General features: G+C 37.5%; 1 protein-coding gene across 4 annotated transcripts in view; it reads left to right on the top strand.

Moving 5' to 3' along the window:
• Positions 1-12822, top strand: part of PATJ (PATJ crumbs cell polarity complex component) — a 383422-nt gene that overhangs the window by 87799 nt on the left and 282801 nt on the right. The gene's annotated exons all lie outside the window — the stretch shown is intronic.

The raw sequence follows: 12822 nt of genomic DNA, 5'->3' as shown, positions 1-12822 counted from the left end.
CCAAGTGATATAAAAATCAATTTTTTTTTAAATAAGGCAATCGGGAATAGATGGAAAGAAAAATACTTTGAGAATTATGTAAGAACATTAAATTCCATATTTTGGCAGTGTGGTTTAACATTACTGAAATAGATTATGTCTATTTTATTTTTGCTGGCATATTTCTATGCCAGATAACCCTCTTCGTTATTGGAAGTTCTCTTTGGAATATTATTGAATTATGAGTTGTTGATTCCAAATAATGCATATTTTGAGAAATCTTTATCAAGAAATATTAATACTGTAAAATTCTGGAAGTTTATATGTTGTTTAATATTAGGGTATATAAAATAAATGGCTGATACTTTTTCCTCTTCAGTGTTGCCCTATTACCTAGTATAGATGGTAGATGATTGATAAATATTTGCATAATGATCAAGTAACATTTAGGTTAGATGAAATTAACTGGGACTGAATGAACACATTCAGTTGTCTTTATTGTTGTTGTTAATATGTCAGAGAAGGCAATGGCACCCACTCCAGTACTCTTGCCTAGAGAATCCCATGGATGAAGGAGCCTGGTAGGCTGCAGTCCACGGAGCCGCTAAGAGTCAGACAGGACTAAGCGACTTCACTTTCACTTTTCATTTTCATGCTCTGGAGAAGGAAATGGCAACCCACTCCAATGTTCGTGCCTGGAGAATCCCAGGGACGGGGGAGCCTGGTGGGCTGCCGTCTATGGGGTCACACAGAGTCAGACACGGCTGAAGAGACTTAGCAGCAGCAGCAGCAGCAACGTGTTAATAGTTGTGATTTAGTTTAGAAAACCCCTTTCAGATGTGGTCTTAGATATTCGGCTGTATTTCCACTATTATTGGAATCTATATGTTTTTGCATTCTTATAATGATTGCTCTTATCCGTTTAAAAATGTTATCTGCAGGTTTTATATTTAGAATATCGCACATGTTAGAGAAATGCTTCAGAAATTAAAGAAAACTCAAAAACGTCAGTAGAAGATGGAAAGAAAAACTTGATAGTCTTTAACAGTTTAATCCCTAGCTAAGAGAAAAATTCTTTTGATCAGTTCTGAGCTTTACACACACACGCATATAGTATAGTATATATATGTGTGTGTATTATATATGTATATGAGTCAGTGCTTAACCCTTTTCATTGTATTCATATAGGTATGTGTTGTAACAACCTTTGTTTTTTTTTTTTTTAATTTTGTTTTAATTTGTATCTTCCTCACAATCACCATTATACATATAGATGTTTATTTCTGCACAGATTATAAAAAGTAATTTTACTGTAAAAGAAATGTTAGATATTCTTGCTTTTGTGCTTATGGGAGAACTGATTGAATAAAAATTTCATTTTCTAAATGCTACTTTGATTCACATTAAAGGGCTCAGCATATTTATTTCTACAGCTAACCTTGGAAGAAAAAGCATTGTCTTAAGTTGAATGTTTTTCTTAAGTCAGCCTTAAATACGCTTATAGTTGTACACAGCACAGTTTCAGCATTTGTCAGCTGTATGTAGAACTGTTATCTACTTTGACATTTAGATGGCACGTAAACACAATATAAAATTTGGTTTTGAGCAAGTTAATTAATCGGTTGTACCATCCCTTGTTGATAATTAGGTAATAAATTCTAAAGTTCGAAAATATTTTTTGCAGGGCCAGGTGAAAGTTTAGCAAAAGCCACGAGAGGTCACGTTCCTGGTTATTATTGAATTTGATGCTTCATGTATGAATTGATTAGGCAGCTGAATAGGGCTGACGCTGATCTTCACCCCCAACTCCAGGCTTAGCATATTTCAAATAAGAAGTGCTATAGGAATATCTTAACCACAGAGAGAATACTTTAGTAGAGTGGGAGAGCTTCTAGGTTGTAAAAGACCTGCATTAGCAGTATTGAAGAGATTGAAAAGTTAGTTTGAATTTTAAGTTAACCATGTTTCTCACTAATGAGTTTTTCTGTAGAAAAATAAGAACTTCCTCAAGAGTCTGACAAAATTAGATACAATATCTAATTTGTAGGTGTTTTTACAATTTCTTTATGTATAAAATGAGGATAATGTTTGGCTCAAACAATTGTTTTGGATTAAGTAAATTAATATGTAAAGATATGGGAAATGTTATATTTATTTTGGAAATGTCAGTGTTATTAATAATCATCTAATTTAGAAAACAAGCACAAAAAGTCTTGATATTGTCCTCATACTATAGTATAATAGGGAACCATACTACAGTATTTTTGTATTCTATCAATTTTAACCATCTAGTTAGATTAGAGAAACTGATGAGTAGATACCTTTGTAAGGACTTCCTTGGTGGCTCAGACGGTAAAGCGTCTGCCTACCATTCGGGAGACCTGGGTTCAATCCCTGGGTCAGGAAAATCTCCTAGAGAAGGGAATGGCAACCCACTCCAGTATTCTTGCCTGGAAAATCCCACAGACAGAGGAGCCTGGTGGGCTACAGTCCATGGGGTTGAAAAGAGTCAGACGCGACTGAGCGATTTCACTTTCACTTTACCTTTGTTTAGTGAAGTTTAAATTTAAGTGTAAAATTATGTTCTCAAATGCAGCCAACGCTTGATGACCCATATATGAATTACCCAATTGTGGTTATAGCCCAGAAATTTACTTTTTACCTAAATTGAGCCAAACCTTAGGAAGAGATGAGTGAGCAGACAAAGGATCTTGAACTGGTCTTGGAACGATGGGGTGGCAATCTGGACAGGGAATTCAGTGAGTCACCAGTGATGGAAGTTGTGTAGCTGAGCAGAGAAAAGAAGCAGATCTCTGTACTTCAATGAAAGAGCTGAATCTGATACACAGATCTACAGCTGAGTCATATGGCCAAAGAGGAAAGTGTGGCAATTCATTTTCATGAAAAGCATTTTAAATAGACTGGGGTGAAGGAGGAGGAGAAAGAAACACAGAAGACTTAGTAAATATGACTCAGGTTGTAAGTCTCCTCATTAAATTTAGGGCAAAGTGATTGTAACTTTTTTGGCTGTGATTTGAATGGAAGTAGGACACTTGTTCGGAGAAGGCAATGGCACCCCACTCCAGTACTCTTGCCTGGAAAATCCCATGGACTGAGTAGCCTGGGGCTGCAGTCCATGGGGTCGCTAGGGTCAGATATGACTGAGCGACTTCACTTTCACTTTTCACTTTCATGCATTGGAGAAGGGAATGGCAACCCACTCCAGTGTTCTTGCCTGGAGAATCCCAGGGATGGAGGAGCCTGGTAGGCTGCAGTCCATGGGGTCGCTAGAGTCAGACATGACTGAGCGACTTCACTTTCACTTTTCACTTTCATGCATTGGAGAAGGGAATGGCAACCCACTCCAGGGTTCTTGCCTGGAGAATCCCAGGGACGGCAGAGCCTGGTGGGCTGCCGTCTATGGGGTCGCACAGAGTTGGACACGACTGAAGCGACTTAGCAGCAGCAGCAGCAGGACACTTGCTAGTCTCATGTATGTCTAGATATTGCTTCGTGTCATGGTTACTTAAATTCTGGCCCTGTGTGTGCACCATATTGAAAGAGCCCTTTGTCACATAACATCATGCCTTATAGGACTGTGTTATAGAAAACAATGATGTGCACTGTTTGTCAAGGACATGAATGTTATGGCTCAACTGTGTACTGTTTCTAAGCAATATAGAATTCTTCAAAAACTTGGTTATAAGTTTTTATAGTATATATATATATATATTTTTTTTTTTTTGCCAAAGATAAGTAGATTACATACCGTGTCCTACTTATCTTTGTCTTGATTTCCCATAACTGATATGTATTATCTTTATTCTTGGAAATATAACTAATGCTGATATTGATATTGGGCTTCCCTCATAGCTCAGTTGGTAAAGAATCCGCCTGCAATGCAAGAGACCCTGGTTGGATTCCTGGGTTGGGAAGATTCCCTGGAGAAGGGATAGGCTACCTGCTCCAGTATTCTTGGGCTTCCCTTGTGGCTCAACTGGTAAAGAATCTGTCTGCAATGTGGGAGACCTGGGTATGATCCCTAGGTTGGGAAGATCCCCTGGAGAAGGGAAAGGCTACCCACTCCAGTGTTCTGGCCAGGAGAATTCCATGGACTGTATAGTCCATGGTGTCACAAAGAGTCGGACACGACTGAGTGACTTTCACTTTCATATTGCTATTAATCCTAATATTAATCCAGATAATGAATACAAGTTCAATAATAGCTAACATATACTGAGTGTTTGCTGTTCGCTAGTCTCTGTTCTAATTGCTTAATGTATTCCTAATGAGAACTATATGTTATCCTCATTTCAGAAGTGAGGAACCTGAGGAACAGAGAGGTTAAGTTAGTTGTCCAAATTCACACAGCTACTGGTTGGCAAAACTAGAGTTTGAATTGCCAGAATCTGTGCTTTTAACCACCACACATACTACTTCTTTACTTATCAGTGGTATTTCCATGCTCATTTTATTATAGAGAATTCCTGTAATAAATTTATTGCAGCAAATCTTCCTGTTTTTTTCAGCTTGCTAAACAGTCTTATATCTTAAAGACAAGCTGCTAGATAGTATTCTCATTTTCAGTGGTTATATGAAAGTTTAGTAAGTATTAAAAATTAATAGAGTGTGCTTATATGCACTGTGTAAAAGCTAGTGTTTATTGCTTCAAACGAAAATGATTACAAATTTAAGAATCCTAAATTAGTGCAAGTAATTTGTTGTGGAATAATGTTCAATAATGAAGCAATTATTAGGTAGTCTGAGAGCCTGTAATTTTTAATTTCTACCAAAAAGCTTGAGATAAATTTGGAAGTGTGTGGATTTTACCTTCAGTTGACCTTATAAATTAAACATTGCAAGTGGATATTTTCTGGTGTTTTGATTTATGTTGAACTTTAAATAACCTCTCATGATTATAATTCACTGGAAATGTTTGACGTTAGCCAATTTCTGAACATTAGCCATGATATTGCCATTCTTGATACTTCTGAATTTTAGTGATTTAGCAGGTAAAATTTATTAACCAATAATTCTCGTCCCTCCTACACCCCATTCCTCAGTTCTCTCCCTTCCTGATATGGAAACCAAATTCAATTTTTGCCAAAGCAGATATTTTTGAAAGGCTTTGGGTTTTTCTGAGACACTGAGAGAAAGAAAAATAGAAAGCATGATAGCACAGCCATTGAGAGGTAATTCATACATAAATTCATACATAAATATTGTTAGTAACACTTGAAGAACTCATTTGAAAGACCAAAGATTGCTGATTAAAAAAAAATCATTAAAATATAACTCCCTATAAAAATTAACAGTGATTATTTTTTCTTAGAAGAAATGGGTTGTAAAACTTCAATAGTATAAATATGAATATAAAACATTGGGGTACTGCTGAAGTGAAGTGAAGTCGCTCAGTCATGTCCAACTCTTCACACCCCATGGACTGTAGCCTACCAGGCTCCTCCCTCCATGGGATTCTCCAGGCAAGAGTACTGGAGTGGGTTGCCATTTCCTTCTCCAGGGGATCTTCCCTACCCAGGGATCAACTCCAGGTCTCCTGCATTCCAGGCAGAAGCTTTAACCTGTGAGCCACCAGGGAAGCCTGAGTCTTGGATATATTATTCCTTAGTATTTGTGAGAAAAATATAGTGTGTAGTTTTTACCTGACTTACTCTATTAGATGAAATTCTTAAAAATTTTTTGAAAATTATTGGAAGGGAGTGTATACATTTTATGTATGTGTTTTTTTTTTCCTTATGTGTGCAACATAATAACATTTGGTATGTATTAAAAGTGTTTTAAAAATAAGTAATATATATATATATATATATATATATATAGTGTATAAAAATTCAAAGGTACGTAACACTATCCTGTGATGGGTATACATACTTCTGACCATAATCCCTCACTTTTTATGTCCCAGATAAAAACTCCTGATTTTCTTGTCTGTCTTTCCAGAGATATTTTATACAGGTACAATTATATAGTGGTAGTTTTCTGATTGTTTAATGTTTTTTTTAATTTTTTAATGCATAAATAGAATATGTCATACAATCTTTCAGTACATTGCTTTTCCCCCTTCCATTATATGTTCTTGCATTTTAGAATTTATGTGCTAAGTCGCTTTAGTCGCGTCTCACTCTTTGCGACCCTATGGACTGTAGCCCACCTTTCTCCTCTGTCCGTGGGATTCTCTAGGCAAGAATACTGGAATGGGTTCCCATGCCCTCCTCCAGGGGATTTTCCTGACCCAGGGATCTAACACTTGTCTCTCTAGTCTCTTGCATTGGCAGGTGGGTTCTTTACTGCTAGTACCACCTGGGAAGCCCCTAGAGCTACCTCATATTTTTAAATGCCTGCATACTATATTATTGCTGTTGTGTAATCAGTTATTTAACCAAGCTCCTGTACTCAGTTGGGGGGGTATTTCAAATGAGACTGTAGTGGATATCCTTATCATACTCTTTTATAAAAAATATGCAAGTATATCTTGTGATAAATTCCTAGAAGAGGAATTGCTCATCAAAAGAGCATTCATCCCTTAAATTTTGATACATTTTTACCAAACTGCTTGAACATAAATGTTTGTGAGACTCATGTACTTAGACCACTTAAAATTGATATCTTCTGTAATTTCTTTGTTTAAATAATTTTATGAAAGATAAAGTGTAAGTAGGTGCATAATTCATGGGTTTGCTAATGGTTTTCTACAATATAGACAGATTAAGTAATAGCAATATATAACTATCAACTTTGTTTTAACTTTATATTGTCAGTAATTAATTTACTGACCTTTATAGCTAAGAGATGGAGAAAGGAATGGCAACCCACTCCAGTATTCTTGCCTGGAGAATTCCAGGGACAGAAGAGCCTGGCAGACTACAGTCCATGGGGTTGCAAAGAATCAGACACGACTGAGCGACTAACACTTTCACTTACTTTCACATGTAGCTAAGAGAGGGCATAAACTATTTATATTCAGACTATGATTTTTTTTTTAATCATTTATTTATTTTAATTTGGCTGCACTGGGTCTTAGTTGCTGCATGTGGGATCTAGCTCCTTGTCCAGGGATCGAACCCAGGCCCCCTGCATTGGGGGTGCAGAGTCTCAGCCACTGGACCACCAGGGAAGTCCCCAGACTATGATATTAATGCACCAAAATCTATTCTATTTTTTCCACCACTTTTAATCTTGTTATCAGAAGCTGGACTTTAAAAATGGAAGAAATTAAGGACTTAATATTTGCAACAAGATTTGAGATTTTTGAGGGGCTTCCCTGTAGCTCAGCTGGTGAGATTTTGGGTGAATGCTGCTATCATTACATAGTCTTTAGTAACTTGTAGAAGCCCACTATCTTTATGTTCGTGCCAATAGATTAGTTTATTGAATCTGGGGTATAGAATTTGATAGATATTGATATAATTTAAACATGTAGTAGTACCTATATTAGTAACATTAAAAAATCAGGTTCAAACCTGTACTGTTTCCAGAATCTAAAATATTCAGGATGGAAATGTAAGTTGTTATACAGTTCCACTTTAATTAATGCTCAAGGAATCTTATAACGTGGCCACCAGGATATGGTTTTGGGTCTGTTTTTTCTTTCTGTTTTTATCTTTTTTTTTTGTAAGGAACTCTGGGTCTTATTCATCCATGTAGGATTAAGATATTGGTACTAAGTAAAATGCAGTCAGTCTGCTCCTAATGGTAGTATCCGTGTTCTTGGAAATATCAATATATCCCACAGCCTACTGTTGAACAAACCATGCAGCTGCATTTAAAGGTCACTTTTGCTCAGTGGAACTTAGGACTGATAAAGACCCAATCTTTGCTCATCCTGATCCCTATCCACATTTATTTTTATTAACATCAAAGTACTGTAAGCCCCATTGCCAACTGGGCTGAAGCTTTCTTTTCACAGAGGATTTGCTTCCTTCCCCTCTATGGGAAAGTTCCATATCCTTTAAATCATTTTAAGCTGCTTCATTTGAAAAATAATTCTTCATAGTGTGTTCATGGAGTGGATTGATTGTGGCTACTGGGGAAATTCTCTCATGGCTTAAAGATTGCTTTTCAAGCCTGCGAAGTGGGTGAATGAAGGGAGGCCACTCCTGGTGTGTGGAGTTTGTAGTGTGCTCAGGATGACGACTGACTCGAAAACACCACAGTGCAGCAAGACTAAAGGCATCAGGAGACCAGAAGCCACTTAATCAGAGATCAAAGAGGCTGTGTGTACATCAGCTTGAAATCCAGATAGTACAGATCAAAAGCTTGCCTTAGCAGGGCAGCTGCTGGGGGATGAAGTTAGCAGGAGGCCTTAAAGATCTTAAGTCAGGCCTGATGTTGAACTTTGCGGGAATTTCATGGCTCCTCTGGAATATGAATTTGGCAAAAAATCCCATTGTGTCTAACGGGGGAGAGAGAGAATAGAGGGCAGGCAGCAAATGCTTGTCAGCTGGATGGTGCTTTCTCAGAGGGTTGTGCTCCTTTTCATAAATGTTTCTTAAGGACTCTTTCTGCATTAATAGAAGGCATTGCTGAGGAGGAGGAGATTCTGAAAATGATACATTTGTTATATTACCTTTAGTGAGTGTTCTAGAAATGGCTGAATGATAAATATTAGTGTTTATGAAACGACCGTGGAAAGCTAAAATATAGGCATAAAGGTGCTCAGGTTTACTGCAATACCTGGTAAATATTTCTTTTCTATGAAATGCTCAAAACATTCCAGGAAGTTAGTGACTGTCAGTCTGGCTTTGCATCTCTGTCCCCCATGTAACTAAAAACAGAACAATAACTTTTTTTTTTTCCCCTGAAGTGGAAAAAGTTTGTCTAAAGAGAAAACTCAGCCTCTAGAGCTGTTTCATCACCAGTCTACCTCTACGTGTGAGTGTGTTTTGAAAGTTCCCGCTGGATTCTGATGTCAGTGTTGAGAACCATGCTAGTAGATGAAAGTCATAGCCCTTCCTAGAGTATGACAGAAGGGTGGAATCAGATCCACCAGCAGGTATTACGAACCTGTTTTCCTAAGGCATGGTGGTTTCTACTGCGCTGCCCTGTTTGTGGGTGTCATTTGGAGCTGGGCAATGGTCCAGAGAAGCCATGCTCTCCCAGTGAGGGCTGGACAGTGGTGTTGCCTCCTTCTGGTACCAAAAGCCTAATTTGTTAATGAGGCATGAAAGGAGATCGTCTGCCTGATCTTGACATACCCCTTTCCAGGGCTCAAGTTTCGCTTACGGCAGTTCCCGCTGTGTTTTACTTTAATCAGGTATTATGTTCACCAGTATGCCACTGTGAACATAGCATCAGAAAGGACCAGGATTTGCCTTCTGGCTATGACATCCTCCTAGGACTTTGGACAAGCCTGTTAATCTTTCTTATATAATAATCTCTAAAATAGAAATAATATTTGCCTTTTAAAGCTGTAAAAACTAAATAAAAGATGTATATAAATGCCTACATTTTCTGGATATAAAATAATGTGTTCCTAGTTACTGAAAAATGATGATGATGATGATTCATAAAAATAAAGTCTAAGCATAGACTTGCTATACTTATTATTCATTATCTCCTTCCAAAAATTATTATTCATTTATGAACTGGTATGGGGATATAAAGATGAAAGGATCCACTTCCTTTCAAGATCTTATTTAACAAATGTATATGGGGCATCTCCTATACTAGGCATTGTTCCAGACACTGGGAATATAGAAATAAACAAAATAGGTAAGAGACCATCTGTCCTTAGGGAGTTTAAATTCAACTGGGAGTAAAGAGACAGTGGATAAATAAATGTATGTTAAAATAGAATGAAATAAACAGACTTTGGGACAATTCTCTATAATACATTATGATTTTAGCAGTGGTAAGAGACTTGTGATAATTGTTTCTTAGGATCCAGAGAGGCCTCATGGGGAACTGGGGAACACTTTGTACACAAACAGGTGGTAGGCACAGGAATGTCCTAGAATTGGTAACTTGGCCCTGCTTTTGGGTCTTTATTTTCTTTAGTAACTGTGAACTGTTTAATATCTATCTAAACTTTCATGTTTTATTCCTTTTAATGAAAAAAATCCTTTGAGAAATTTTCTAATATTTGTAAGATATGGCTACCATTTCACATGATGATAATAATGGCCAGTAATTATGTCCTGCTTACACATACTGGTTTAATTATCTCTATAGCACCTCGAGGCACATCCTACAAACATCCTCATTTTATAGATGAGGAACTTGATGACAGGAGGCTAAGGAATTTGCTCAGGATCATCCAGTTAGTAAGCAGCGGAGCTGGGCTCCCAAGTCTGTGGCCCAGCAATGTGAAAGTACGGCTTTTAGACCAGAAACAACACTGGTTCTTCATAATGGTGGCTTCAGTGAAAGATGATAAAAGTTTCTAATTCTCTTTCCAGGGAGAAACATTTAGTACGGTCCCAGAAGGGTGACTTCACATTTCCCTGAATCCTTGTGGTCTCTTGCTCTTACTCCTCTTATCTAACCAAGCTCTTTAAAGACCCAATGGCCATTCACTGCCAGAGAGTAGAAACTGTGCATGTTTTACCTTATGTTTCCTAGTAGGACTCCTTACTGTTTCTCTGGTGTGGTTTCAAAGTTGGCAAAGTTTTGTTCTGCATATCCCAGAGTGCTGGTTGTCCTTTCAAGGACTGAAAAAAAAAAAGATCACAGAATCTTTTCTAAAGAACGGAAAGCATCCTGTGTCCTTTGATGGTGATTGTCAGAGAAGCTCACAGGGTAGAGATGGCTCCTGTCTTTCAGTATCTGCTTTAAGGAGGAGTGAGGGCTAAGGAGCCCATGCTGCCTTGAGCCTCCCTTCAGGTACAGAGGTCTGTGTATCTGAAGAGTAGGAGGTCAACACTTCACTGTCATGTATTAACATGTAAGTGTATTATCAGGGATGGTTTAGCAAGAGCCTCCCTTCAGGTGCAGAGGTCTGCATATCTGGAGACTGTGAGGTCAACACTTCGTTGTCATGTATTAAAATGTAAGGGTAATTAATACCAGGGATGGTTTAGCAATTGATAGCACTGTTGGGCTAAAGCACACGTGCTCAGTTGAATTTAGAAGGCAGTAGATAAGACAGTAATTGTTAAGTCCTCAAACACATATGTCCAATCAACTTCTTTTCCATCATCTTCCTGGTAAACAGTAATAAAAGGAGTTACAGCAAGAATAAGAGTAAAAGCACTTATGAAGTGATTACTGTGGGCTTTCCAAGTCCTTAATCATGCCTTATCTCATTTAATGCCTTAAATAACTATGAAATCTGTATTATTGTCATTTCCACTTACAATGAGAAACTCAAGTCTGAGAGATTAAACAGTTTCAACAGTATCACTCAGCTGGTATCTGTAACTGTTTAGCTTACGCTGAGAGTAATTGGTTTGGAAAATTAAAATAAATTTCAAAACTAATACTTTAAAAAAGCTTTTAAAAATTTTCTGTGTCTATACTTTTCCAGCATCATAATAACTTTCAACTAATATAGTTTTTCTCTAGAAGATAATAGGATATCAGTTTCAGTTCAGTTCAGTCGCTCAGTCATGTCTGACTCTTTGCGGCCCCATGGACTGTAGCACGCCAGGCTTCCCTGTCCATCACCAACTCCAGAAGCCTGCTCACACTTATGTCCATCAAGGGATGTATCTTATTTATAAATTCATTTTCTTCTAAAAATTTTTTTGGGTAAAATACACATAACATAAAATTTACCATCTTAATTTTTAAGTGTATAGTTCAGTTGTGTTAGGTATATACACATTTCAACTAGTGTTACTTTAAAAAATATTTTAATTTATTTTTTAATTTATTTTTGGCTGTGCTGGGTGTTCATTGCTGTGTGGACTTTTTTTCTAGCTGTGCTGAGCAGGGGCTATTCTCTAGTTTCAGTGCATGGGTTCTCATTGTGGTGCTTTCTCTTGTTTCAGAGCATGGGCTCTACAGTGCATGGGTTTTAGTAGCTGTGGCACATGGCCTCAGTAGCTGTGGCTCCCCAGCTTTAGAGCACAGGCTCAATCGTTGTGGCACATGGGCTTAGTTGCTCTGTGGCATGTGAGATCTTCCCAGATCAGGGATCAAATCTGTGTCTCTTGCATTGGTAGGCAGATGTAATGTAGTTAAAATAGAGGGTGTGACTTTGTCCTTGAGTACTACCATCAGCCTGGTGGAATCCCAGCCATTTCAGCCAAGTGATGGTGGGGCTTTGAGATAAAGGATAGCTGTGTGGTTCATTTTGTTTTGTTTTCCTTACTAATAGTAGAATTCCTGGGCCAGAAGTGAATAGTAAATATATAAACAATTACAGCATGATATAAAATTTTCAAAAGATGAGATATCCAGAGACAATATTTCGTATCCAAGGAGAATACCAACTAGGAGATTAAGAAGGGAAAAGGTAAAGTCACGGGGCTCTGCTTGAATCAATTAAATTGTTATAATGTTTAAAATAGATATTTAAAATGTGAAACTATACAGAATAAAATGATGTGCAAGCCCATGTATTTTTTCCTCTATTTTAGATTGTATGTTGATCTTTTAGCAAGTTGCTCTGTCCACTTCTCTCCTAGTGCTCTTTTAATTGCCTTGTGTGCTGTGCTTACTGTGCTGCTCAGGGACTGTTTCAGTCTACGTATGATGCGTGGAAAAATCTATTCTTAATGTCTAAGAGTATTTAGGAAGTAATAAGACACAAGGAGCCAGGAACCATATCAGTTTAATTTATCTTGAGTGCACTGAAAGTATTTTGTGGGCACTTATATTTTGAATGTGATGGTATTGTGGTAATTGGTATGATTAGTGTACAACTTGGCTATATTATAA

The sequence above is a fragment of the Bos indicus genome, chromosome 3, assembly GCF_029378745.1.
Source record: "Bos indicus isolate NIAB-ARS_2022 breed Sahiwal x Tharparkar chromosome 3, NIAB-ARS_B.indTharparkar_mat_pri_1.0, whole genome shotgun sequence".
NCBI classification, from domain to species: Eukaryota; Metazoa; Chordata; class Mammalia; order Artiodactyla; family Bovidae; genus Bos; species Bos indicus.
This window is presented reverse-complemented; position numbering and strand designations above follow the sequence as displayed.